The following is a 26,627-nucleotide window of genomic DNA, read 5'->3' on the forward strand; positions in this document are numbered from 1 at the left end:
TCCGGTATCCGCCATTAGTGCAGTGGGATTTAGACAATTGATGGAGGTAGTGTGTCCCCGGTTCCAAATACCGTCTAGATTCCACTTCACTAGGCAGGCGATACCGAGACTGTACAGAAACGTCAGAAAAAGTGTCCTCAGTGTCCTGAAAAATGCCGTTGTACACAATGTCCACTTAACCACGGACATGTGGACAAGTGGAACAGGGCAGACTAAGGACTATATGACTGTGACAGCCCACTGGGTAGATGTATCACCTTACGCAGCAACAGCAGCAGCGTCACCAGTAGCAGCATCTCAGAAACGCCAGCTCGTTACAAGGCAGGCTACGCTGTGTATCACCGGTTTCAGTAAGAGGCACACCGCCGACAACCTCTTAGAGAAACTGAGGGAAATCATCGCCCAGTGGCTTACCCACTTAGACTCTCCTGGGGATTTGTGATATCTGACAACGCCACCAATATTGTGCGGGCATTACATCTGGGCAAATTCCAGCACGTCCCATGTTTTGCTCACACAATAAACTTGGTGGTGCAGAATTTTCTGAAAAGCGACAGGGGCGTGCAGGAGACGCTTTGGGTGGCCCGAAAAATTTCTGGCCACTTTCACCATTCAGCGACTGCGTGCCGAAGACTGGAGCGCCAGCAAACACTCTTGAACCTGCCCCGCCATCACCTGAAGCAAGAGGTTGTGACACGGTGGAACTCAACCCTCTATATGCTTCAGAGGATGGAGGAGCAGCAAAAGGCCATACAAGCCTATACATCCACCTATGACATAGGCAAAGGAGGGGGTATGCACCTGACTCAAGCGCAGTGGAGAATGATTTCCGTGTTGTGCAAGGTTCTCCAGCCCTTCGAACTTGCCACACGTGAAGTCAGTTCAGACACTGCCAGCTTGAGTCAGGTCATTCCCCTCATCAGGCTTTTGCAGAAGCAGCTGGAGAAAGTGAAGGAGGAGCTAAGACGGAGCGATTCCGCTCGGCATGTGGGACTTGTGGATGAAGCCCTTCATTCGCTTTGCCAGGATTCCAGGGTGGTCAATCTGTTGAAATCAGACCACTACATTTTGGCCACCGTGCTCGATCCTAGGTTTAAAGCCTATGTGGTGTCTCTCTTTCCGGCCGACACAAGCCTGCAGAGGTGCAAAGACCTGCTGGTGAACACACTGTCAGCTGAAGCGGAACGTGACACGTCAACAGCTCCTTCTTCATTTTCTCCTGCAACTGGGGCTGCCAGGAAAAAACTTAGGTATCCTAAGCAACCCGCTGGCGGTGATGCAGGACAGGCAGGACCAAGTTTGGACATCTGGTCCGGACTGAAGGACCTGGCAACAATTTCTGACATGTCTACTGTCACTGCATATGATACTGTCACCATTGACAGAATGGTGGAGGATTACATCGGTGACAGCATCCAAGTAGGCATGGCAGACAGTCCATACCTGTACTGGCAGGAAAAAGAGGCAATTTGGAGGCCCCTGTACAAACTGGCTCTATTTTACCTGAGTTGCCCCCCCTCCAGTGTGTACTCCGAAAGAGTGTTTAGTGCAGCCGGGAACCTTGTCAGCGAAAGGCGTAGGAGGTTGCTTCCACAGAATGTGGAGAAGATGATGTTCATCAAAATGAATTATCAGCTCTTCCAGGGAGACCAGCCTCCAGAAGGTACAGAGGGACCTGTGGTGGTGGATTCAAGTGGGGACGAGTTAATACTTTGTGAGGATGAGGATGTACACACTGAAGAGGGTGAGGAATCGGTGGATGAGGAGGATGAGGATGACATCTTGCCTCCATAGAGCCAGTTTGTGCAGGGACACATTAATTGCCAGCTTGTTTTGTGGGGGCCCAAACGAACCAATCATTTCAGCCACAGTTGTGTGGCAGACCCTGGCGCTGAAATGATTGGTTTGTTAAAGTGTGCATGTCCTGTTTATACAACATAAGGGTGGGTGGGAGGGCCCAAGGACAATTCCATCTTGCACCTCTTTTTTTTCTTTGCATTATGTACAGTTTGGGGCCTAGTTTTTCAAACTGCCATCCTGTCTGCCACTGCAGTTTCACGCCTAGATGGGTCACGTGTTTGTGCCGCCCACTCGTGTCGCTTAGCATAGTCATCCAGCTACCTCGGTGCAACGTTTTGGACATAAAAACACTATTGTGAGGTGTGAGGTGTTCAGAATAGACTGGAAATGAGTGGAAATTAAGGTTATTGAGGTTAATAATAGCATAGGAGCAGAAAAACCTACAAATTCTGTGATTTTAGCTGTTTTTATGCTTTTTTAAAAAAAAATACAGATCCAAAACACAAAACCCAGAACCCAAAACACGGAAGGGTGGTTTTGGCAAAACCAATCCAGATCCAAAACACGAAGAAAGATCCAGATCCAAAACCAAAACACAAAACACGAAAAGTGGCCGGTGCACACCCCTAATATATATATATATATATATACAGGTAGATTGGCTGCACTCACGGATATTTTCAGGAAAGGTTCACAGAGACCTCAGATTACATCTCTGTGATCCTTTCTTGAAAATATCCGTGAGTGCCGCCAATCTACCTGTGTATATTTGTATTTTTTGTGGAAGGCACCCGGGACTTTGTCGTTATACTTACATACACGTATATAGAAACCCCTTTATAAAAATCCTGTGTTTGCCCTTGAGTATAGGATTTTTTATTCACAGGTACATCTGTGGATTTCTACTTGGAGAAGGGGACAGAATATCTGGCAGCAGTTTAGTATGTGTGAGTGTGGTAGGTGTGCAAATAAAATTATACTTTCTAGAGCAGCGGTTCCCAGGTGTGCCGCGATGATCCGATCCCGAGTTCCCAAGTGTGCTGCTGCAATCATTATTACCGGACTTGAACAGCGCTGGGATTTACCAGGCGCCCAGACGCGACGCGACCCACAACCTATGACTCATAGGTCACGCATGTCATGACGCCTTACCACCTGCCCAGTGCTGCTCCTCGCCTGCCTTCCCACCCACCCAGGCCAGCGCTGCTCCTGCTCCAGCTAAAATGCTCCGTAACATAGAAAGACGGGCACTCTGACAGTCCCTCTGCATAAACTGCTGCCGCTGAAGGAGGGAGAGGAGAACAGAGCTCCTTCAAAGTAGGGGCCAGTGCATTTTTATTTATTTTATTACTGTAATTACTATGGGGCCAAAGTGTTTGTTTTATTACTGTGGGGGCCAACGTGTGTGTAATGTCTGTACTGTGGGGGCCAATGTGTGATTACTGTACTGTGGGGGCCAATGTGTGATTACTGTACTGTGGGGGCCAATGTGTGTGATTTCTGTACTGTGGGGGCCAATGTGTGTGATTACTGGACTGTGGGGGCCAACGTGTGTGTAATGTCTGTACTGTGGGTGAGTGTAATTACTATGGGGGACAATTACAGTAGGGGACAATTCTTTATTACGGCAGGGGCCATTTTTTGCTGTAGGGGCAGCAATGTGTGAGTTTGTTTTTCTGTGGGGGCCAATGTCAGTGCTTTTTTTCTGAGGGGCCAATATGTGGGTATTTTTTTCCCGTCAGGGCCAATGTGTGTGTTTTTTCCCATGGGGGCCAATGTGTGTCTTTTTTTTCCCCGGGGAGGACTGATGGTGTGCCCCAGCAATATTAAAATCTTGTTTGGTGTGCCGCGAGTTAAAAAAGGTTGAAAATCTCTGTTCTAGAGTGTGTAAGTCTTTTGATTTTTTAACAATTTTTTTTTACAGTGGGGGTACGGGTGCCAGCCGGTTGCTGGTACCTGTAGTTCCACTGTAAAAAAACAATAGTAACAGTATAAATATCCCCATTATTACCCGTGCCCCACCACCCAGAGGTGAAGGGAAGAGCCCCAGGCTTCAGCTTAAGCCCAGGGTGCTTGGGAGAGGGGGGACCCCTTTATTGGGTGGGTCCCCACTTCCTTTGAAATCCTCGGATTGGGCTGACTGGCTTGGAGTGATAATGCTTTGGCCAGTGTGACCCGGTGAAAGGGTCTTCTGGCTGTGGCATTACACTCTGGCCGAATTTGAGCCCAGTGATGGTCTTAAAAATAGGGGGAACCATAGGCAAGTTTTTCCCCCTATTTTTAAAACCAGGACTGGCTCAGCAGCCCGGTGCTGGTTCCTAAAATACGAGGGAACCCTACAAGTTTTTTTCCCAGTATTTTTGGAATCAGGACTGGCTGAGGTGCCCGGGGCTGGTTATGCATTTTTTGGGGAACCTTACGTAATTTTTTTTTATTTAACCCTTTATTTAACTTATAGGACAAACAAGCATTCTTCACATATCTGATTGATATGTGCAGGCTGCTTGTTTGGGAGTGTTTGGCTGCAATCAGGCATTGAAAGCTCGGGTGAGAAATCTCGATCACATACACCATTGGAAAAAATTATCTCAGCAAAATCACAAAACCATTTTCAGTGAGCTTAATCAAGTTTTAATCGGCAAAGCTTGACCATACACAATTCTTAGTAAATTTACCCCTAAATCTCTCTGCACATTTTAAATAAGCCCCACCTGCAGTGCAGCATGGTTTTATCAAGATGCACAGTTACTTGCTATATGTAGTCTAAATAATAGAAGCCAATCTAATACATTTGTGTAAAGGATACCATTTTTTTTCTGTACCTATCATATTATTCACTGCAATTTTTCGGAAGATGTTTATTGGTAAATAAGGCTGGTGACTTCATTTCCACAGTTGTCCAAAAATAAGAGTATCATAGTATAGAAAATTGAGAATTTCCATTTTCCTGACATTTTGCACATGCCCAGTATGGAAATCACCGGGATACTGCTTTACTCTCCCGGTGACCAGCACATGCTCAGTAGACTCTCGGCACAGACTCGTGCCCAGATCTACTCCTGCGTTTAGTGTGTTGTAAGCCGCCGGGAGGGAGGAAGCATCCTCGGACTGAGACTGCACATAGGCGGGCCACCTCCTCTCTTAATACGTCCCTGAGCATATGTGTTCTTGTCATTAATGCTGTGCCTCAGAGGGTTTGGCTAAAATAATATACTCCTCACATGACACAATTATATATACATAACAAAAGTTTATTGTCATAGATTTAAAGGTTATAGCAAATAACTTTGTATAAGTTATCTATGCATAATTAGCTGTAGTAAAATAATGGCTACCTAATTATCTTAGATGCATATAGTATTACTGTAGACTATCAACATAAACCTTAATAAATCACAGGTATTTAGCAAATAAAATAATAAAACCTGCAAAGATATACTTTAGATCACAGAGCATATATACAAAATAAATTAAATTTTTCATTAAACCCATTTGGACAAATTTGCATGTAAACATTTGCATGTAAACAAAAAATACATTTAGCTTCAAGTTGCAGAAGAGCTTTCACTCTATTACTTCCACTTGTCAATGAATTGACAAGATCAATCATTTTATATCTAATTGGTGCTAGATTGGGTTGTTTGTCTCTGAAGTGGTGTCCCGCTGGTTGGTTTAATGTCTCTTCCATCCTCCATCACCACACCATTCTCTTCTCCCTTTTGCCTCTAAAATACTCAACTAGATTGTCTATAACAGTCTCACCTACTATCTCTTGATAACTCTATCCTTGAGCCTCTTAAAACTGGTTTCCACCCACTCAACTACACTGAAACTTCCTCACTAACTGCTCCTTCTCTGTCTCTACCTCTGTTCTACCTCACCCCCCAATCCTTCCCGTGGTTCTTTCCTTGGCCCTCTGCTCTCTTCTTTGTACACTTCCTAGGTGAACTCATTGGTCCCTTTGGCCTCCAGTATCACCTCTATGCTGTCGACACTCAACTCTACCTCTACTCTCCTGATCTCTCTCCTTCCCTTCTCTCTCGGGTGTCCAGTTGCTTCTCTGCTATTTTTTTCTGGATGTCCCAGCACTTTTTCAAGCTTAACATGGCCAAAACTGAACTTATTGTCTTCCCTCTATCTAAAGTCTCCTCCCCTCCTGAACTCTCTATCACTGTCAATAGCACAACTATCTTGGCTGCTCCCCAACTCCATTGCCTGGGAGTCATTTTTGACTCCTACCTCTCCTTCGCTTTCCCACATTCAATCTCTTGCCCTATCCTGTTGGCTCCAGCTCCACAACATTGCTCGTATCAAACCCTTCCTCTCCCAGGATGCCACCAAAACCATTGTCCACTCACTGATCATCTCTTGCATCGATTACTGCAACCTTTTACTCACTGGACTCCCCTGCTCCCATCTTCCACCTCTTTAATATGTACACAATGCAGAAGCTAGACTTATTTTCCTCTCCTATCCGCTCCTCATCTGTCTGCCCTCCCTGTCAAACCCATCACTGGCTCCCCTTACCCTTACAGAATCTGTTTCAAACTCCTAACCATCACATAAAATACCCTCTCCAACTCTACATCTCCCTACATCTCCAACCTCATATCCTTACACACTCCCTTCTCCCTCTCTGGTAGGCCAATGACTGCCACCTGACCTCTCCTCTGGTCACCACATCTCATTCCAGAATCCATGATTTTTCCCGTGCTGCCACCACGATTGGAATGATCTCCCTCATTCCATCAGATTATCCCCCAGCCTGCCTTGCTTTAAGTGGGCACTGAAAATCCACCTGTTCTTAAAAGCTTATCCGTCCACCACTTAACCATGTCACCACATAGTCTACCTCACTTTCTTGCACTCTCCAATTCTCTCACTTCTGATCTTTGCTTCCCATATACTGGATCACTAGTTATGTCTTCCGTTTGTTTTCCCTTCCCTTTAGATTGTTAACTCCATGAGCAGGGCCCTCCTCTCTTCTGTTCCCTACATCTCTAACAGATCCTCCTCAGGCTGCCCCAGAACTCCTCTAATACAATCTAGACCTATTTAACAGTGGCATCATGAGGGGGTTGCGGGAGGCGCTGGCAGCACCCGGGTGTAACCCTCGAAGGGGGTGACACCAAAATGCCGGCTCCTCACAGTGACAGGAGCCAAGTGCTGCAGTGTGACATTCTCCAGCAACACCCGACTCCTGTCATAGAAGAGGATCCAAAAGTGCAGACTGCTCAGTCTCCGTGGGCAGCCCAAAATCTCTGGTGATGCTGAGCTGCCCCTGGAGTGATGTTATTGGGATCCCATGTGAGGCCTTACCCCCTTTATTTAGGTCATTCTCACTTTTCGGATGGGCACACCTCTGCCAATGCGGGGGGTATCCAGAGTGTGCACCAGACCCGGGGACACCTCTTTCATCTAATGCAGCTATGCCAATGGTTACTCTCTAATTGTTTTGCCCTCTGTACGGCGCTGTGGACCACATGTGGCACCCTAGAAATAAAGTATTATAATAATAATAATTATTATTATTATTAGTATAATATGTGGCCTGTACTATACTAGCTGATTAGTGGAAAGTCATTAACTATTTAAAACATCTAGTTCCCAATATATAGGACAACACAGGGACATATGTAATACAGCACAAATTTACTTGTGAAAGTTAAGAGGTACCTGATTTTAAACCTCTTTCTGTAATGAGGGGGCACTAAAGTGTCTCCAACTTCTAAATAGCTAAATGTTGTGCAACCAATACATTTGCATCATCATAGTTTTCAAGTTAAGAAGTCTTGTGGAACAGTGAATTGGTAACATCTGTGTGCATTACTTTTTATGTTATTACACCTCTTATAAGATAATCTGTGTTTTGCAATGCTATGGTATCGCCATTAAAGTAAATTTTTAACCAAATAACTCTTGCAGTTCTTATAATATTATCACGTTGTATAGAGAAGCTATTCACCTTAATTATTTTATTTGCATGCTTTTTCTTTGATGATTTCTCAGAGTGTCTTCCCTAGTGATAGATTGACCTCTAGCTTTAGCACTCAGGGGCCAACTAATTATCGGGGGGCATATTGGACCCTGATTATTAAGTATACAACTCAACGCAATTTGAGGAGGTGGATACTTGACTACCGTAGCAACTTAGTATTTCTCAAATGTGGAGACAACGGATCCAAAAATGTGTGTGCAAAAAGGTGTGCATGACCCCTCTGTATTTTTGTATATTTTGTACATTTGAAGGTTGAGACTTCTTCTGCTTGGTACCTTAGATGATTTTAATAAGCACAGGTTACTGCATTGCTGTCTACATATTAGATGGGGTATTATCAGGGTTCTTACTAGGGGTGCGTGAGCAGTACCACTGCAAAGAGCACAGAGCCATGTGGCAGCACTGCCGCTCACCCACAACCCCTGCACCTTGCTAACAGGTTGCCTGGAACGGCACCCTGCAGCCAGATTCGCTGCTGCAGTGCCGTCCGAAGCATCCTGAGAATGCTTCAGATATGAACACTGCACGTTGCTTTAGTCAGTGCTGTAAATCCCGACCCTGCTGGCCTCGCCCCCCCCCACATGACGTAATTTGCTATGGGGGAATGGCAGGCACAGAGCTCAGGATAAAAAGGTGCTGGATACTATTATGGTAAGTCGTTGATAAATTAAAATAAGGTGTTAGTATTAGGGATGTTAGGGACCCATCTGATGGGGTTCACCTTGACGTGGTGGATAGGCACACATTTTTGGTCGAATGTATGCTAAGAACCTCAATTATACTCCACATAAATTATATAGTTTATGGTATTTGTTTTGACAACTGTATCAGTTTTCTCAGTGCTCAGAGTGTGTACCTGCATTTTGTTTTTTTTCTGCAAGGCACTAGTCTCAAAATGGCAGCACCTCTTATTATGTTTAAAATTAGGCTATGAAGTTGAGCTCAACATTTTGTTAAGTAACTAAACAACAATGTATTTTGTAGTTTGTAAAATTTGGCCACAAGTTTCTCAAGAGTTCCATGGACTTCTGAAATTGTCTGTCAGTTTCAGCTTCTTTTATCACAACCAGCAATTAGGTATTTGCATTATAAAAGTTCTCATCACAAGGCTTAAAAGGGAAAATATCCCAAAATAACAATTATGTTAATTAAACGTAATTGTTCCTCTAAAGTATTTTTATTGATCAAGCTAATTACATGTTAGAGAGATTTTCAGGAAGAGGTTATCCTCCTAAATTATTGGAAAAACATGAGGTAGATTGAACCAAATGGAAAGAAATTTAGGGCCTGATTCAAAGGCACTCGCTCTGAATCAGGGATGGGATTTTTTTTTTTTCTCCTGCCCGCTCGCTAAGGTGTGGGTGCCCACCCACAGCTTGTGCGAGCGGGCTGGAGGTGGTCACGATTATCGCGACCATCGGCTTTGCAAGGAGACCCTAAGGTAGGGTCTAAGCACTCGCAATTCCGAGTGGACTTCCTGCTCTAATAGAGCAGGATGTCCACTACAGACATCACGAGTGATGTCAGTAGGGCCGCCCACAAACGGCAGGCGTTCCTTCGGGAATGCCTCCATTTGTGCAGCTGTCCCCCAACCCGCCCTCAAAACAGGGCAAGCTGTCGATCAACATTGACAGGTGCTCCGTTTTGTTGCGAGCCCCAGAGCGAGTGAAGTTCTCACTCGCTACAGGGCTTGCGCATGCGTGTGGCGCGCGCCACGCATACGCACTGGGTCACCATTGACCCGCTTGCGAGCGCTATGCGCTCACGTGCGGGTCTGAATCAGGCCCTTACATGTTTCAATCTCATTCTGTGAGAGTGCTGAATCTGCAGTTAACCACAGGGTGTGATGGCATACTATATCTGTATTGCGTAAGGAACATGTCCATTAAGGCGTCAGCCTTAATGATCGTAATTTCATTGCTTTTTGAAGTTTGAGTGGCAGAAAATCAATAGGTTTTGTGAATTTTCAGATGATGTCTAAGCAGCCTTAATGGGACATGTGAAATCGTAAATTTATTAACTATCAGGGTTTGGATGAGCAAACCGGGCTACCTGCAGGGTAGACGGGCAACAAAATGATACACTACTGCAGGTGGAAGAAGGGACAGCACACAGGAGGTTGGTTTGGGAGGTGCAGAGTGCGAGACGGCTGTAGGCGTGTGGGGTAGCGGCAGCAGTGGTGGTGCAGAGCAGTGGCAGCGGTGCAGTGCAAAGGGGACATCAGTGGGCGACAGAGGGCTCACTGGTAGTGCGTATGCACCTGAGAAAATCAAATCAATAAGTCTCAGATGCACGAATGCAGCAGTGAGATCTACTCATCTATGTTAAAAATTGAATGTGTAAAAAAATAAAGCGTAGCCCCACCACCCCAGAAAACAACCAGCACCGGGCTTTGGAGCCCCAGTACTGGTTGTGCTAAATACAGGGGACAAACAACATAGGAGTCCCCTGTATTAAGTACAAACACCACCAGGCTTTTCAAAACCAGTCCTGGTTGCCAAAATACCGGGGACAAATTATATAGGGGGACCCCGTATTTAGCGCAACCAGCATAGGGCTCTCAGCCGGTCCTGGTTCTGGAAATACAGGGGGAAAAAATGCATAAGTTCCCCCGTATTTCCCGGAACCAGCACCGGACCCTTTCTGTGCCCTTATATATATAAGGACTGTGCCCTTATATATATATAGTGTGGCAAAGAACAGCGGCACACGGGGGCTTCCAAAAAGATTTATACTGTGATAAATCACATACCAAAGCGACCAACGTTTTGAGGCGCACAAGCCCCTTTGTCAAATTGAGTGACATGATGTGGACGGGTCGTGACTGTCATGCCCCACAAAATGGCACACATGAGGTGGTGTGACTTTACAGACACAAGGCCATGTTCCCTTTCACATGGCCTTGTGCCTGTAAGGATTATACCTGCTATAGTGTCCTCATCAGTATTAGATCCACAAAACACTCCTCAGGGCAGGTGTAGCAGGTTTATTGATTAACAACTCAAACCATTATTTATTGTTTCAGTTTTATTGTCAAAAGTTTGGAAGGCTAAGTACACTGTGTTTTCTTTAATTTTATCCTCATTCTTTCTTTTATTCCTTTACTAGCTGGAGTCCCCGGCGTTGCCCAGGATTTTAAGAATGTTTGTTTACACATCATCCTCCAACCAACCTGTCCTTAGGCAGGTCTCACGAAAAATGTGACAAACTTCCCCATCAACAGTCCTAAGGTCTTCAAAGGAAGTAGGACCTGTAATGGTGTAAAGCAAACTTCAGAGATAGGAGCATTAAAAATTTGTCGGATGTACAGTGTAAACAAGGCCAAGGGCTTCTTTTGCTCTGATACCAGGATGACCATGTACAGCGACTCCCTGTTTTCTGCGCATACAAACTTTTCAAGAAGCATTCCATGTGTAATATTTTGGCAGCTCACAGTACAGCAGGGTTCTTGCAAAGTTATCATTTTGACACAGTTCGAACAAAGAAGTAAATGTTGTTGCGTAATTTGCTATAGTCAGAGAGCTGAGAATGCTGGCAAAGCCTGATAAAGCTCTCTTCAATAATAAACATTAAGATCATGACAAAACATGACAACACAAAACGCTTACTCCGAGGCCCTACCCATGTGCCGTGAGGCCCCACAATGAGCGTTCAGCAAAAATTTTGTTTTTTAATTAATTAAAAATTAATAGTAATTAATTTCGATTTCAAATTTTTTTAGTTGCCTCCGCCGTGTTTTAATACACTCGTATGTAAAATTTCATGATCTTCGCTTGTAAACTGTGGATTTGTATAGAAAGACAGAAGGACAAATTTTTGCTTTTATATAGTAGAGAAGCTAAATCCTTTTCTAATTCCGTACCTGACCTGTAGACGGCGAATGCTATGCAAAATTTGTGTTTTTTAATTACTTAAAAATTAACAGTAATTAATTTAGATTTCAAATTTTTTTAGTTGCCTCCGCCATGTTTTAATAGGCTCATATGTAAAATTTCATGATCTTGGCTTGCAAACTGTGGATTTGTATAGAAAGACAGGAGGACAAATTTTCGCTTTTATATAGTAGATTATTACTTTTCAATTTTTATTATTTTTGATAATTCTTTCTATTTTATTTTATAGTGTCGTAACCGCTGACACTGTAATGTAGCATTTCGCATGCAGATATAACCGCAGTCGCACACAGCATGTAGGCATGCCGCATATAATTTTAAGAAGCTGCCTGTGCATCTTATTCACATTTTAGGGGAAAAAGTCACACAAAAAGATGCTCGGCACTACCAAGTCGCACGGCGTTCGTGCGTTATGTGAAACGCAACTTGAAGTGCACGGAGGATAGATGAGCACATCTTTAGACATTGAGTTTGGTGTGGGTAGGATGTCAGACCCTTTTCACAGTCCTCATTTGAATATTGTATGCATCTCATCTTTAGGCTAGTGCCAAAGAAGATGCAGGGCCAAATGTAATAGGGTGTCAGTTTTGATAAATTGCGAGTTTGGTGCTAAACTCGCAATTTTTCACAACTCTCCAATGTAACAGGATGTCAGTTCACTTAAACTCGCATTTTTCAGAGTAACTAAAACTCCCCTTTCTCAAACTCGCATCCAGATGTTTTCACCTTGAAAACAATCAACTCACCCAATGTAATAGGGTGTCTGTTTTAGACTCGCAAAAAAAATTACCAAAAGTCCCCAAATATTAGACCTGCTTCAGGATAGCGAGTATAACTTGAGCAGGTCAGATTAACAAAGAAACATGCACATATCCATGAGATATGTGCATGTTTCTGTGTGTACTATGTAAAAGGTTGTAAATGTAAAAAAAAAATGGCGTTACCCCCCTCCCCAAAAGCATAACCTGCCCTGGGCTTTATAAAGCCTCTTCTGGTTCTAAAAATACAGGGGCCAAAATGCGTAGGGGGCCCCTGTATATTAAGAACCAGCACAGGGCTTTGTTGAGCTGGTCCTGGTTCTGAAAAATCAGGGGACAAAACGAGTAGGAGTCCCCTGAAAATTCCACAACTAGCACCGAACTCTTTCTAGCGGGGGGATAATGCCACAGCCAGGGAAAACCTTTCACCGGTTTCCCTGGCCAAAGTATTATCCCAGTCCAGGCCAGGGATCCCTGGGGAGTTGGGTACCCCCCCAATAAAGGGGTACCCCTCTCCAGGGCACCCCAGGCCTACACTGATAGCCTGGGGCTATCCCCGGCACCCTAGGGCGGTGGGTGCCGGGTTGATAGTGTAAAGTGTAAAATAAAGGTTTCCATATTGTCTTTAGTTGTAGAGCCACAAGTACCAGCAAGCCTCCCCCGCATGCTGGTATTTGGAGAACCACAAATACCAGCATGCGGGGCATTACGGGCCCGCTGGCACTTTAGTTCCACAACTATACCTCGCTCGGGGAGCCATGTTTTCTAATGAAGATCTAATATTTATATTTTTAAAACTTTTCTTTTTTTGCATAAAAAAAATGTAAAGTCTTGATGTTTAGTATTTTAATTATGATGAGAAACAACTAAAGAAATACGTAAATAAACAAACATACACCGTGAAAGTAAAATTTTAATAAAACATACATGCACACTCACACTCACACATACTCACCTAGTATCTGAAGTAATCCATAGGGGTACCTGAAAAAAAAATCCATACTCACCTCTCCTATGCGTAGATCGCGTCCACTTGTCCAAGTAGGCATTCCAGGGGTTAAAAAAAAAAACCACGCAAAAAACCCGATCCATGCCGGACACAGCAAAGTTATGTGTGTACACATACCTTTGCTCAGCGTAAATGACCATTGAAGAGGCCGCCAGCGAATCAGGGAGCATCTCCGTTGGAGCAGCTCCCTGATTAGCTGGATGCGGCCAGCCTGTGTCTCCCTTAGACTTCTACAACGTAGCTGCAAAGTTAATTGAAGTTAATCTTGTGGTTACATCACTGATACAATGTCGCAACATTTTATTTACATATTTCTTTAGTTGTGGTATTACAAGTGCCAGCGGGCCCGTAATGCCCCGCAAGCTGGTAGGGTGCTGGGGATAGCCCCGGGCTATCAGTCTAGGCCTGGGGTGCCCTGGAGAGGGGTACCCCTTTATTGGGGGGGTACTCAACTCCCCAGGGATCCCCGGTCTGGACTGACTAGCGGTCAGGGATAATGCTTTGGCCGGGGAAACCGGTGAAAGGTTTCCCCTGGCTGTGGCATTATCCCCCCCGCTAGAAAGAGTTCGGTGCTGGTTCTGGAATTTTCAGGGGACCCCTACTCGTTTTGTCCCCTGATTTTCCAGAACCAGGACCAGCTTGACAAAGCCCTATGCTGGTTCTTAATATACAGGGGCCCCCTACGCATTTTGGCCCCTGTATTTTTAGAACCAGAACAGGCTTTATAAAGCCCGGGCTGGTAAGGCTTTTGGGGAGGGGGGTGCACGTGTTTTTTTATTAAAACACACACAGAAGCCATCACGGATCTCACTGATCTGTGATGGCTTCTCTAAAACTCGCACCTTTTAATGCTAGTCGCATTAAAAGGTGTCAGTTTACATAGGGAAAAACTCGCCTACACTCGCAAATGCCGTAGCCTCGAACTGAAAAATTTGCAGGCTATTGAATTTGCGAGTTTCAGTACAAACTTGCACTTTTTAAAAGTGCGAGAAAGTGCGAGTTTGTACTGTTACTAAAACTGACACCCTGTTACATGTGGCCCGCAGAATCAATTTTGGTTAATTCTATTGATATGTGTGTACTATGTGGTGATGGTATGCAGAGTTAATAGCAACACTAGCGGAATTGCAGACACACCAATCAGTTGAAGTACTTAACCAGTGGCAGATTTTACCTAGGGGCTGCAAGGCTGCAGCCCTCCCCAGTAAAATCATCCACTTCAGTGAGCTAGTGCAGTCTGTGACAGCACTGGCTTCACTATAACTGAAGGTGGTTTCCCATTGTAAGCGCCACCTGCCAGTCACGCTGAAGACAGGCAGCCCCAGGGAGAGGTGTCTCCTTTCCCTGGGACTGCCAGTCCGGGTTGTGATTAGCAGAGAACTGCTTCCAGTGGAAGCCGCAGCTCTGCCTTTCGGGCAGCCCTGAGAAGCTGGTGGTATGCGCGGCTCCTGGGGCCTGCCAGATTCATTGAGCACTGGGCAGACACCAGGACCCAGGCCAACAGCAGCAACAGCCCCCCTCAGGTAAGAGGGAGGGAGCCGCTGCTCTACTTAACCATGTCATGTTTATTATAAGTGTAGTAGTTATTGGTACAGCCATATACTCGCAGTTATATACTGGTTGATCTGAATGGAGCAGAGCTTGAACTGATCATATACATCACCAGCCGGTGATGTATATAGGTAGCAGAACTTCTATATGCAGGATTCACTGTATAATGCAGGATACTCTGGCAGGGCATCTAGCTAAGTGGAACACGTCTATGTCCCTTTGATGCATTGTCTTTAGTTAGGAGATTTGGCCCTGGGAAACTGATTACTAGGTTGATATTTAATCAAACGTTCTCCTGTTACCTAGTCACCTGGATTCTATGGATAGCATGACTTGTAGAGAGATCATTATTTGGTACAAGCATTGTTTTGGATTTTAGTTGTGCCCATTGCTCACAATAAGGTGAATAGACCTGTTCCCTGGCTGTCTTAATTGGGCATGGAAATGGACATAGTAAATGGTTGTTGTCATTTGCCAGCAGATAAAGTGCAGCGGCTGATCATCCAGATTGGGGTGTGGTATAATAGATCAACAGTGTCTAGATCAACAGACAATAGATTGCCACCTGTATAGATAGCAATAGTGATATGGTCCCCACAAGCAACACCCTATCTGGCTTCAGTAAAGTCTTCCAGGCATTGCCAAAGCCCCGCCGTGTGAAAGTGAAAGCCATACTGGCAGCGATAGGCTCCCCCAATGAGGGTGGAGGGTGCCACCAAGGAGGAAGATGTGGCTAGACCTCACCAGAGGGGTAAGTAATATAAATACCAATGGCATATTCATTACTGTTATTGCGAAATTAAACGAAATATGCCACTGGTTATAAGGATTGTTGAGTAATGGGGTCCGGCGCTGCAGAGCAGCAAAAGTCACTGGAAAAATGATGGTGGTGACTTGCGCATGCGCAGAACTGCTGTCCCCAGGAAAACAGCACGGGCACCATTTTCCCGGAGACCCGCGCAAGCGCAGTAGATTCTGGCACCAAGCCATGCTCTACTACTGCACCACCAGCCGCAGCAACGCTAGATAGAGAGGAGGGGCCAGCACTGAGTCTGCCCCCTTCTCTCTTAAAATGCCCCTGCCCAGCATTACAGATTGTCTACAGTACTAGCCAGATTGCAAATACATGCATAATAGGATCAAATGGTCTTTAAAACACTGTGTGTCATTAAAGGCATTGACTTCTGTATTGTGGCCAGCACAAAACACCTGCTATTTATATGCAGTATCTCAGATTTGCTTAATAAAATGGTCACACATGGGCAACTGCTGGCACAAAACCAACACTCCAGCTGGTATTGTGATACGTGCATTCTCTTGCACTGAAAAAAACACACTACAGTACATGACACTCTTTATCTTATCAAAGGTGACTGTTGTCATAACAGTTGTCAGTCATGCCATCCCTTATTGTGCAAAATGAACACATTGAAATTCCATGCATTTGAAAATGTTTGACTTGTTCCTGATCTAGTTAATTCTACAGCACGAATAGCTCTTTATTCTTCATAGAGGAATGTTTCTTCTTGTGTACTACCTGAAAAATAGAATGCAGGTTTTGGCAGGTGTTTATTCTATGAGCCTCTATAGCCACATGCAGGCCAGAGGTTATTCTACAACCTGAATGACTTGTCAGTGTTAGTATGTATTTTCTTAACAGGAAACATATTGCCAACGACTTAGGGCTTGTTTCAGAGTTGCACCCAAAACTGCCACAGGTGATCCTGCATTGCATTCTTGAAAATAAATTCAGTACTTCACCTGTACTCAGAGTTGTGTCCACACTGCCTCTATCCCTCTGCTTGCGAAAGTAGCCCATCATCACTATTAGCATATATTTTCACCAGCCCTATACAGTACCTTGTGCAAAAGATGGATCTCTGTGGATGCTTAACTCTGAATAGGGGGGGGGGATTCAAATAGTACCACAGGAATGTGACACCTGGTTTAAGTGTCTGGAGCTATTCAATTGACTGCAGCGCACCTGGCACTTAACTCAGGAGTTGCACTTTATCGTGACTAATACCCAGTGCTTAGTCATGGTAAACTGCACATTTCAGGCATGTTGCAGTTACCACGCCCGATAAGCCCGTAACTAGCCCCAAGGAATTAGCTACCTTGGATTACTGCTTGCACCCTCAGGAGGGTGGGTATAAGGGCCTTAATCAGTAGTGCACACTAGTGCACTGCTGAACTCAGATTCCCGATGTTCAAGAATCTGCGCAGGCGCATGACTCATTCTGCGCATGTGTAGAACGGGTCTGCGATACCACATGGAGACTGGCATCAGACTGTCAGTGATTGAGTCTTCTGCCGTTTGTGAGCGGGAAGGGCATGGTGATGCCTTCCATATCCCGCAATGGAGGCATGTCGCTACTTTTGGGGGGAAGGTAAGAAGCCAGGATCTCTGTCGCTGATGGAGATTTACTGGCTTCTTCCTCTCATCTGCGGCGTCCGGCGCCTCTTGCCTTTGATTAAGTACATATTTGTCCATCACTAAACACTGAAATTCATATAATCTGCCCTTCTCTGGCAGATTAGATCATTTAGATTTTTTTTCCTTTCATTTCGTGGGTGTTGTAATATTTTATGAGTTTCTTTTTCATTACGTTTGATTTGTCTTTTTTTTTTGCAGTGTCATGTATGTTGTACTTTCTGTACTTATTTTATTTTCCTTATTTTCTGTTTTGGGTAGAGAATGAGAATGTTGTGAATGGCTGTGAACAATATCACAGATAACAATGTAGATGTGCCATCTCATCCTTGCATCCCTCTGATCAGCTGGCCAATCTGCTCACATTCGGCTCCACTGTATTCTAAAAGTCAGTAAAGTGGGGATGCAACGTAATGGAACAAACACTTAACAACAGACAACAATTTTTATCTGCTACATACAGAAACTGCATGTCTCCTTTTACTGTCCTGGATGATGCAATTTACAAATCTATATATAATTTTTTTTCTTTTATTTGCGTCAGTGCCTTGCCACTTATTCTCACATCTGCCACATCCTACAATGCTTATCAAATTGATTTTCTTAATCTCCTTCTATGGTGTTATCCTTTTAATGATAACATCTCTAAATCCACCCCTGCATTACACTCGTTTACCACCTTGTCATCCAGGAACAGTTTGGGGCTGTATTTCAGCCCCAACATCGCTCTGGTGACTGCACCTACGGGAATAATGGTTATGGCTACACCTCACAGAACATGTTACGAGTCAGGGGGCGTGGCCTTGTGGCATGCCCATCTCTCTGCATTCTGGCCAAGCAGAGCACCAGGAGGTGGAGCCAGGCTTTTTAACCACAAGTGCCAATCCAGCCCTGTTGTCACCTTACACCACCACTCTCCTATATAACACTTATGAACTTCTTTTCTGTCCTCTTTCATTAACCTGTTGGCAAAAAATAAGATCTTTTAAATCTTACAATCATGTCTTCTCCTTTTCTCTCCAGCTTCTAGTAGCTAGAGCTATATAGCCAAACTAACAACCTATAGCTTGATTGTCGGACTATTAAAAACAGGAAGTAGAAAAATAGAGAAACTAATATATTAATACTAAATGTAAATGATATAGAAAATGTAAGTGAAATACACAGTCATATATGTCTGAACAAGACCGATTTCTAGAATGAAAAGCATTCAGCCTTTTAATGTTGGTTTAGTGTTTTTGCTCTACAATTAAGGTTTCCAATCAATAAATATTATCTCTACTGCAATCATAATGTTTCTGTGTGCCCTCACTCTAAATGATCTGCTGTACAGTAGACTGATTAGGCTATCCATAGTATGGAACAGTATAGATACACGTGAACCTGAGAGGATAGAAGGACAATATTTCTGTAGTATTTCCAGGGGCGGATTGGGAAATGAAAGTGGCCCTGGAAAAATGTGTCAAAGTGGCCCTATGTGTGCACGCCGGAGGCACGCGGGGCAAAAAAGTGGGTGTGGCCTCATGGAAAGAGGTGTGGCCTAATGTAAAAAGCCATGCCCGCAAGCCACTCCCCCTGTTTCAGTCATGCTGGGGGCATGCCCACCGCTCCAGGAGCTGATGGGCTTGTCCACAGTCCTTCTCTCGAATGAATAACCACAGCAAGCATGTGAATGAGCATTTTCTTACCTATATGATTTCTCTGCAACGGGAAACCTCTGAAGAAATTGATCCTCCCTGGACAGGCAGTGTCTTGAGTTGGTATTTACTATTCATGCACGAGATCCCATGGTCTGGAAGCCGCCTGTATGTGTTGCAATAAAAACATTGTCATTATCATGCAATAGAGGTTCAACCAGATAATTAATGTGGGTTTCCCATATCAAACAATTTTATATTAATAAAATATATTTACTCATTTGGTACCATTTGCATCAGTAATATGATTTAATTAGAATTGTTGTCTTACTGACGATTACTGTCCCCCAGTCGTTTCTTCTAATAGTACCAGCGGTCCGACCATCCTCTATGTGTGTCTCCAGCACCATCGCCTTAGTGTGTCCCCAGACCATCCCCCCATGTGTCTTTTCAGCACCATCCTTCTGTGCCTCCCCAATACCATCATCCTCACTAGCGCACGCAGGGGGGTTTTCTGAGTACTCAGAAACCCCCCCTGACCAACCAAATTTTTTTTCAGAGATGGAGACAGCCATGTCTCAGTCACTGGCCAAAACCAGGGTGGCCGCACAGAGAGGAGAATTCCCTGGGGGCGGACCCGGCCGCTGCTACAATTTCTATATGCCGGGTGCCCTCTGCGATGTATATCAGCGGCGCACCCGGCTGTCCTTACTGCTGTGAGGGTTGTCTATAGATCCCCTTCCGTAGGTACATCTACGGAAGGAGATCTATCCACAACCCCGCTGTGAGCTCTGCCTCCTAGGCTCCCGCATGGCGCACTAGCCCGAAAGACTTCTCTCCAGTTACTCAACTGACTCCCATACTGCATAATTACAAGGGGTCCATCGAGGAGCTGTTTGGCACGGTGCAGGAAGGCTGAATGGCGAGAGGCATCATGTCAGGTCAGTCTCCTGTTAGTGTTGTCCGGGTAGGTGGTATGTGTGTGATGTATGTATGTGTGTGCGTGATGTATGTGTGTTGTATGTGTGTGTGTCTGACATTGAAGTCCCGGGGAGGAAGGGGGGGAGGGTGTGTGTGTTGTATGTGCAACATTGAAGTCCCGGGGAGGAAGTTTGTGATGTATGTGTGTCAGACATAGGAGTCCCAGGGAAAGGGGGGAGGGGGGTGGCTGTTTCGTGGCATCCTGGTTATATAAAATAAAACTATATCTGCACAGACATTGCCAATGTCAGTGTGGTCTTGGCCAAGTTGTGCTGTGCATCTGCATTGGGAAAGTCCCGGGAGTGGAGGGGAGGGTTGGATATAGTAATATAATATAGTATGGTAATATTAATATAAAATACAGTATAGTAATATAAAATACAGATCATTACGGCCACCCAGCAGCAGCCTGGTAAATAGGGTGTGTGTAAGCATGCTATGTGTATGTATGCTGTGTGTGTGTTTGTAAGTATGTTGTGTATGTGTGGGTGCTGCGTGTGTCTCACACACACACACACACACATATATATATATATATATATATATATATATAATGGAAATTTGAAAACCCCACCCTAAAAATCCTGCATTTGCCCCTGATCCTGCGTCCTGCCTTAGCACAGAATAACCCTTCTCCCCGCAGATCATCATCTCCCCTTAGCACAGAATAGCCCCCTCACCACAGATCATCTCCCCTTAGCACAGTATAGCCCCTCCCCCACAGACAGATCATCTCCCCTTAGCACAGAATAGCCCCACACACTGAGATCATCTCCCTTAGCACAGTTTAGCCCCCCCACACAGATCATCTCCCTTAGTACAGTATAGCCCCCACACACAGATTATCTCCCTTAGTACAGTATAGCCCCCACACACAGATCATCTCCCTTAGTACAGTATAGCCCCCCTCCCACTCAGACAGATCATCCCCCTTAGCACAAAATAAAATAGTCCCCTCCCCCACAGACAGATAATCTCCCTTTAGTACAGAATACCCCCCCCCCCAGACAAACGGATCATCATTCCTCTCCCACCCCAGACTAGTACAGAATAGCCCCCCTTCACCCAGAGACAGATCTTCATCTCTCTATCAGCCAGTCTGCTTTTAAAAACAACTAAGGCATGACTCCTGCAGCAGGTGCCGATGGAAGCCTCTGACAGTGTTGTTTGTATGTCTTCCAGGCAGCCACCACAGCCCCGTTCTGCCTGAGTCCCCCAGGCAGCCAGCCCCGATTGTCTGCTCTCCACTCTGCCCCCTGCTTAGGCCGTGATGTTAAACTTTCACTTCACAGCCTGGGGAGGGGTCAGAGTGAAGAGGAGACAATCGGGATGGCTGCCTAAGCGGCCCCGTTACTTACCCCACCTGGCCGCGGATCCACTGCTCTCTTTATACGTGTGCTGGCAGCGTAGGACATAACTCCCTTTCAGGTTAAATTGTACACAGTAAGTAAAGCCCCTTCTCGCGAGAAGAGGCGGGCCGCGGGCAGCAGAGCGCTAAACTAACTGTGACAGGCAGCCGGGCTGCCTGTCATGCTAAAACAAAGTGACAGCCGGGTGACGCAATTCGGGGGGCGGGGCCACAATTATCAAGCGGCCCCACAGACCAATCGGCCCACCGGGATTCTTCCCGATGAAAGTAAAGGCCAATCCGCCCCTGAGTATTTCTGTCTTGGCATCCTGCTCCCAAGGTATCTGTACTATCCCAATATTACAGCATGTTATATGCACTCAGTCTACTCCCCAGGCAGACATGTATATGGTTGATACTCAGGTATAGTGTAGGTTTTCAGATAAAGGTAAGTATCAGATGTTCAGGTGTTTCAGGTAAGTAGAGGTATGCCCTGTGCTATGACTCTTACCGGATCCGGGTGAACGAATGGTCTGACCGATAGAGGTTTCACTATTTGTTCCAGAGAGGTAAAGATGTATACTCTCAAACTAATGCCACAGCTTCACTGAAATAAAGTATTTGTTCATTGGCTCAAATTTACGGTTTGGTGAAACTGAGAAAAGTTTATGTTATATCAAACTTTCATATCTAATCACAACAGTTTCAATGCACAATATAAATTATACAGTTTTTTAACAATAACTTGTACTTGAGACAACCAGAATTATATTTATTTAACTGGACCGTGGCTTAATAAACTTCTCTGGTTGGAAGAACTTCTGGTTAATCAGCATAGATAATTACACATTACAATGCATTCTTGGTACTAATACATCTATGCACTTGCACTTTCCTTTTGATAAAATAAAACTAGAGCAGAACCTGTCAGGTTGTGGCCTGGGATCGGCCGTTACTCACCACAGCGCCGGCTTCCCCGGTCAGACGCCAGGTGCAAAGGCCAGTAACGCGCTGAGGATTATTCCTGGGGTCTGCTAGGACTATCATGGGTTGTTCTGTGACTTGGTTCCTGCGGTTGCCGTCATGGAAGCAGCCTTGACAGTCTGTATCACCTGACTACCATATTTCCCGTGGTAGCGTTGTTAGCTGTCAGCTGACGTGGTCCTCCAATGGACTGCAACCTTAGGGTATTTTGTTGAGTTCCGTGCAGCAGGAAGTTGCCTGAACAACTTTGCTACTTCAGTTTTGGTTCGCTGTGATTTCGTTCCAGGCTCCACATTGGTCTGTGCTGAGCTATTCGCAGTATGCGCTAGTGTGCCTTCCAGGGTTACCCATGTCCGGAATCCAGAGTGTGCTACATCTCCTCTCGAGTTTATCCTTTATATCTTGTTCCAGTGCACTTGTAACATCTACCTGCATCTGGATCTCCAGTGCACTTACAACATCTATCCGTGTCTGGATCCCCAGAGCACTTATAACATCTACCTGCGTCTGGATCCCCAGTGCACTTATAACATCTATCCACGCTTTGATCCCCAGTGCACTTATAACATCTATCTGCTTCTGGATTCCTAGTGCACTTACAACATCTATCTGCACCTGAGTCCCCAGTGTACTAATAATATCTTTCTGCATCTGAATCCCCAGTGCACTTATAACCTCTATCTGCATCTGGATCCCCAGTGTACACTAACCTGTGTCTGGGACTCCCCCTGTGTACCAGAGCTATTATATTCTCCCAGAACTTCTCCCGTGCATCCTGCACTTGTGTCTATGTTTTTTCCCGCTAGTACCGAATACCTGACCAAAGGGCTGTGACCAGCTTGCCGGGTGCAGCTTAAACTCATATCCCAATTGGAGGGGTCACTGGTGAACACCTCCCGGTAAGTTAGACTCCGCACCTTTGGTCAGATCTTGTCAACATCCGGTGGTAGTGGATGAGGAAGACATATATACAGGACCCCCATCTCCTGCTATCTCCACACTACAGGGCCTCGACTTCAAACCCTCCGATTGAGGATCCCGAGAATACAAACCATTTATAAGTTATGAACAATTAAGAGCAAAATTCAATAACAGATTACAATTTCCACAGTATTCAACAAAGCTCAATACAGTAACTTATCAATTGCTTTAACCTCAGGGCATCATGAAGTGTAGAGGTCAGCTGAATATTTCTCGTTGGTGCACTCTCTAAAGCTGTTGAAGCTCTTGGGTATAATGGGGTAGATGTACGATGTCTAGAAGCGGTATCAGCGCACGTTATGTGCACTGATACCACTTCTCCACGATGTATGATCGGGGGTCTGGGTAGTAAATGACAGGGGCGCTATGCGCCCTTGTCATTATCGGCGCTGCTATCTACAAGATAGCAGCACCGAGTGGCAGGGCCAAGTACAAACAGTCATACTGCATGACCGTTCGGCCGGCTGTAGCTGTCGTTATCGACAGCTACAGCCTGGTGCTAGCCTATCCCCACTGCAGGGACAGCGGCTGCATGCGGGGATCTCGCAAAACTTGTGAGATCCCGCGCATGCTCAGTGGAGCCGGCCGGGACAGAGACACAGTGCATCAGCACTACATTGATACGCTGTGGTCTCTAGCGGGTAGCGCCAGAGGGGGGAGTTAACGCTTCCCCTCTCCGGCCGATGAGATGTTCTTACATCAGCTGCGTTCCCAATCTCAAAACCACAGTCTCAAATGACATTTTCAGAGAGAAATGGGCCCCATACATCAGAGATGGATTGCCACGATCCTGCGATGCTGCAACCCAGCATCGCAGGATCACAGAAATCCAACATGTTGGATTTTCAGCGATTTGACGATCGCGATCAAAAAATTATCGCAATTGTCAAATCGCGGACATTTAATATGCCAAATGTCTGCGATCCGGCGACGAATCGCAGAGCATCGATGGTAGGCGATCGGAAATTTCCGATCGCAGTGATCCATCGCAGATGTATGGGCACCTAAGTTGACCCTGAATCTGTGGCTGATGTGGGGTTTGTCTTCAACATCCTCTTTCCCCAAAAAACAAACTGCATTGCCTCATACACCAGAGACAGATATATATGGCAACCACTCACAATGGTGAGTACACCACAACTCCCAACCCTTAAACCGTCTTATAATCAGAGATGGGAAGGAATGGAAGCATTAAACAGACTAATTATTAACCTTACCTCACCCAGTAACCCCTAGTCATTTATTGTGTAAATATTTTAAGTAGTTAGATGCCTTGCAAAAAAAGCAGAAATGTTCTTCAGTTAAGTAAGTAAATGTAAATATAGATACTTGGGGTTGTTTATTGAGCAGTGAATAGAAGGTATTTGCTCTAGGTACTACATCCAAGAACTCTCTTTTTTATAGTATATTGCATGTATGCATTGCAGAATGGGTCTTAAGCTGGGTACACACGTAAAGATTTTCTGTCCAACCATCCAACTAGTTGATTGGTTGGAATGAAAATCTGGTAATGTATGGGAGTAACTGATGATCAGCAATTTGCTCCTAAATGCCAGAAAACAGATGAAAATGGTCATCAGACAAGTTTGTTAAATGTTTGATCTAAACAATTTGTTCAAACAACAGTTTTTGTCCATTTTCCAGCATTTGGGAGCAAATTGCTGATTGTCATTTGCTTTCATATCTTACAAGATTTTAATTCCAACCAATCAACTAGTTGGATGGTTGGACAGAAAATCTTTACGTGTGTATGCACCTTTATTCTGAATTAGAAGCAAAGCAAAAAAGCAAGTAACTTTGCACCTTGGTAAAACCATGCTGCACTGCATGTGGGGGAGATGTAAAATGTGCAGAGAAATTTAGATTTGGGAGGTGTGTGTCCAGGGCCGGCTCTACCATTAGGCAGCTTTAAGCAGCTGCCTAGGTGCTAGGGCACCAGGATCTGGGGGGCACAGCAGAGTTTGCCTATCACAATATTATGGATGTCTCAAAGAGACATTCTTATTGTACTAAATTCAGGTGGTGGCTAAGGAACTTCTAAGACAATGCTTCCTCACTTTCAAATGCGGGGCTGGAAAGTGTGTATTGTGGCGGTTTGGGAAGGGGGGGTCAGTAGGCTGACGTTTTGCCTAGGGTTTCGAGAAACCTTGCACCAGCTTTGGGTGCTTCAAAACGAATATCTAAATTACAGTGTAATAATAATATTGTCCAGATTCCATGTATCGCAAAGTGAAGTTAAGAATATTTGTTTTTTAATGTTGTTTGCTATGTATGGATATGTTCAATATGAAATATGTGATGCACCTGAAGTGTTTTATATATAGGCTTGTCATATAATCAATTTAATTCAGGACACATGTGAATTGTGTAGGTTCTGTGGCTGACTAAAACCAGATGAAATGGAGACTTGAGATCAGCCAGTCACAGAATCTGTCTAATTCATCAGACCCTCCAACATGATCGCTTCCAGCAGGTAAAACATGCTCTGCTCCTGGACTTCTCGCCTAATGTATGATTGCTGCCACCTGTGTTGAAATACCTTTCTTATAGATTGGGAGGGAAGTCCAGGAGCAGAGCATTTTGTATTTGGTGGAAGGGAACATGTTGGAGGGTAGGTTGATTCAATGTGTGAGATATACATGTGTGTATATTGTCATGTATTGCACACATATGCATGTGCATATGTGTGTATGGGTATGTCTTATGTACATATATGTATATATGTGTTTGCACATGTATGTGTTTATTATGTAATACCTACCTTCCTCCAGTTAGAAAATGCTCTGCTCCTGGACTTCCCACCTAATTTATGATTGCAGCCACCTGTGTTATACTAGCTAATTGATGAAAAAGGTATTTTAACACAGGTGGCTGCAATCATACATTAAGAAGGAAGTCCAGGAGCAGAGCATTTTGTACCTAATGAAATGGGTCACGTTGGAGGGTCTGATTCATAATACTATTTATAAAGTGTTTTTACTATTATGAAGATATTAATGATTAAATTAGTACCTGCCCCCAGAAAATAGATTTTTGTTTGGTGAATAGGGTATAAATTACTTACTATAGAACCTCCAAGTTACACCTTGAAAAAGACAATTAAGGGTAAATTTACTAAGACTCGAGATAGGTCGAGATGACCATCTTGGGTGATTTATTCATTTTTTCCTGCTTGCAAATTTACTAAAGGTAAAGTCGGGTGAGTTAGAGAGAGATTTCTCTCATCTCACTCGTAAAACTCGGGTGAGATAGC

This window comes from Taudactylus pleione, unplaced genomic scaffold (genome assembly GCF_031769625.1).
Source record: "Taudactylus pleione unplaced genomic scaffold, aTauple2 ptg000010l, whole genome shotgun sequence".
NCBI classification, from domain to species: domain Eukaryota; kingdom Metazoa; phylum Chordata; class Amphibia; order Anura; family Myobatrachidae; genus Taudactylus; species Taudactylus pleione.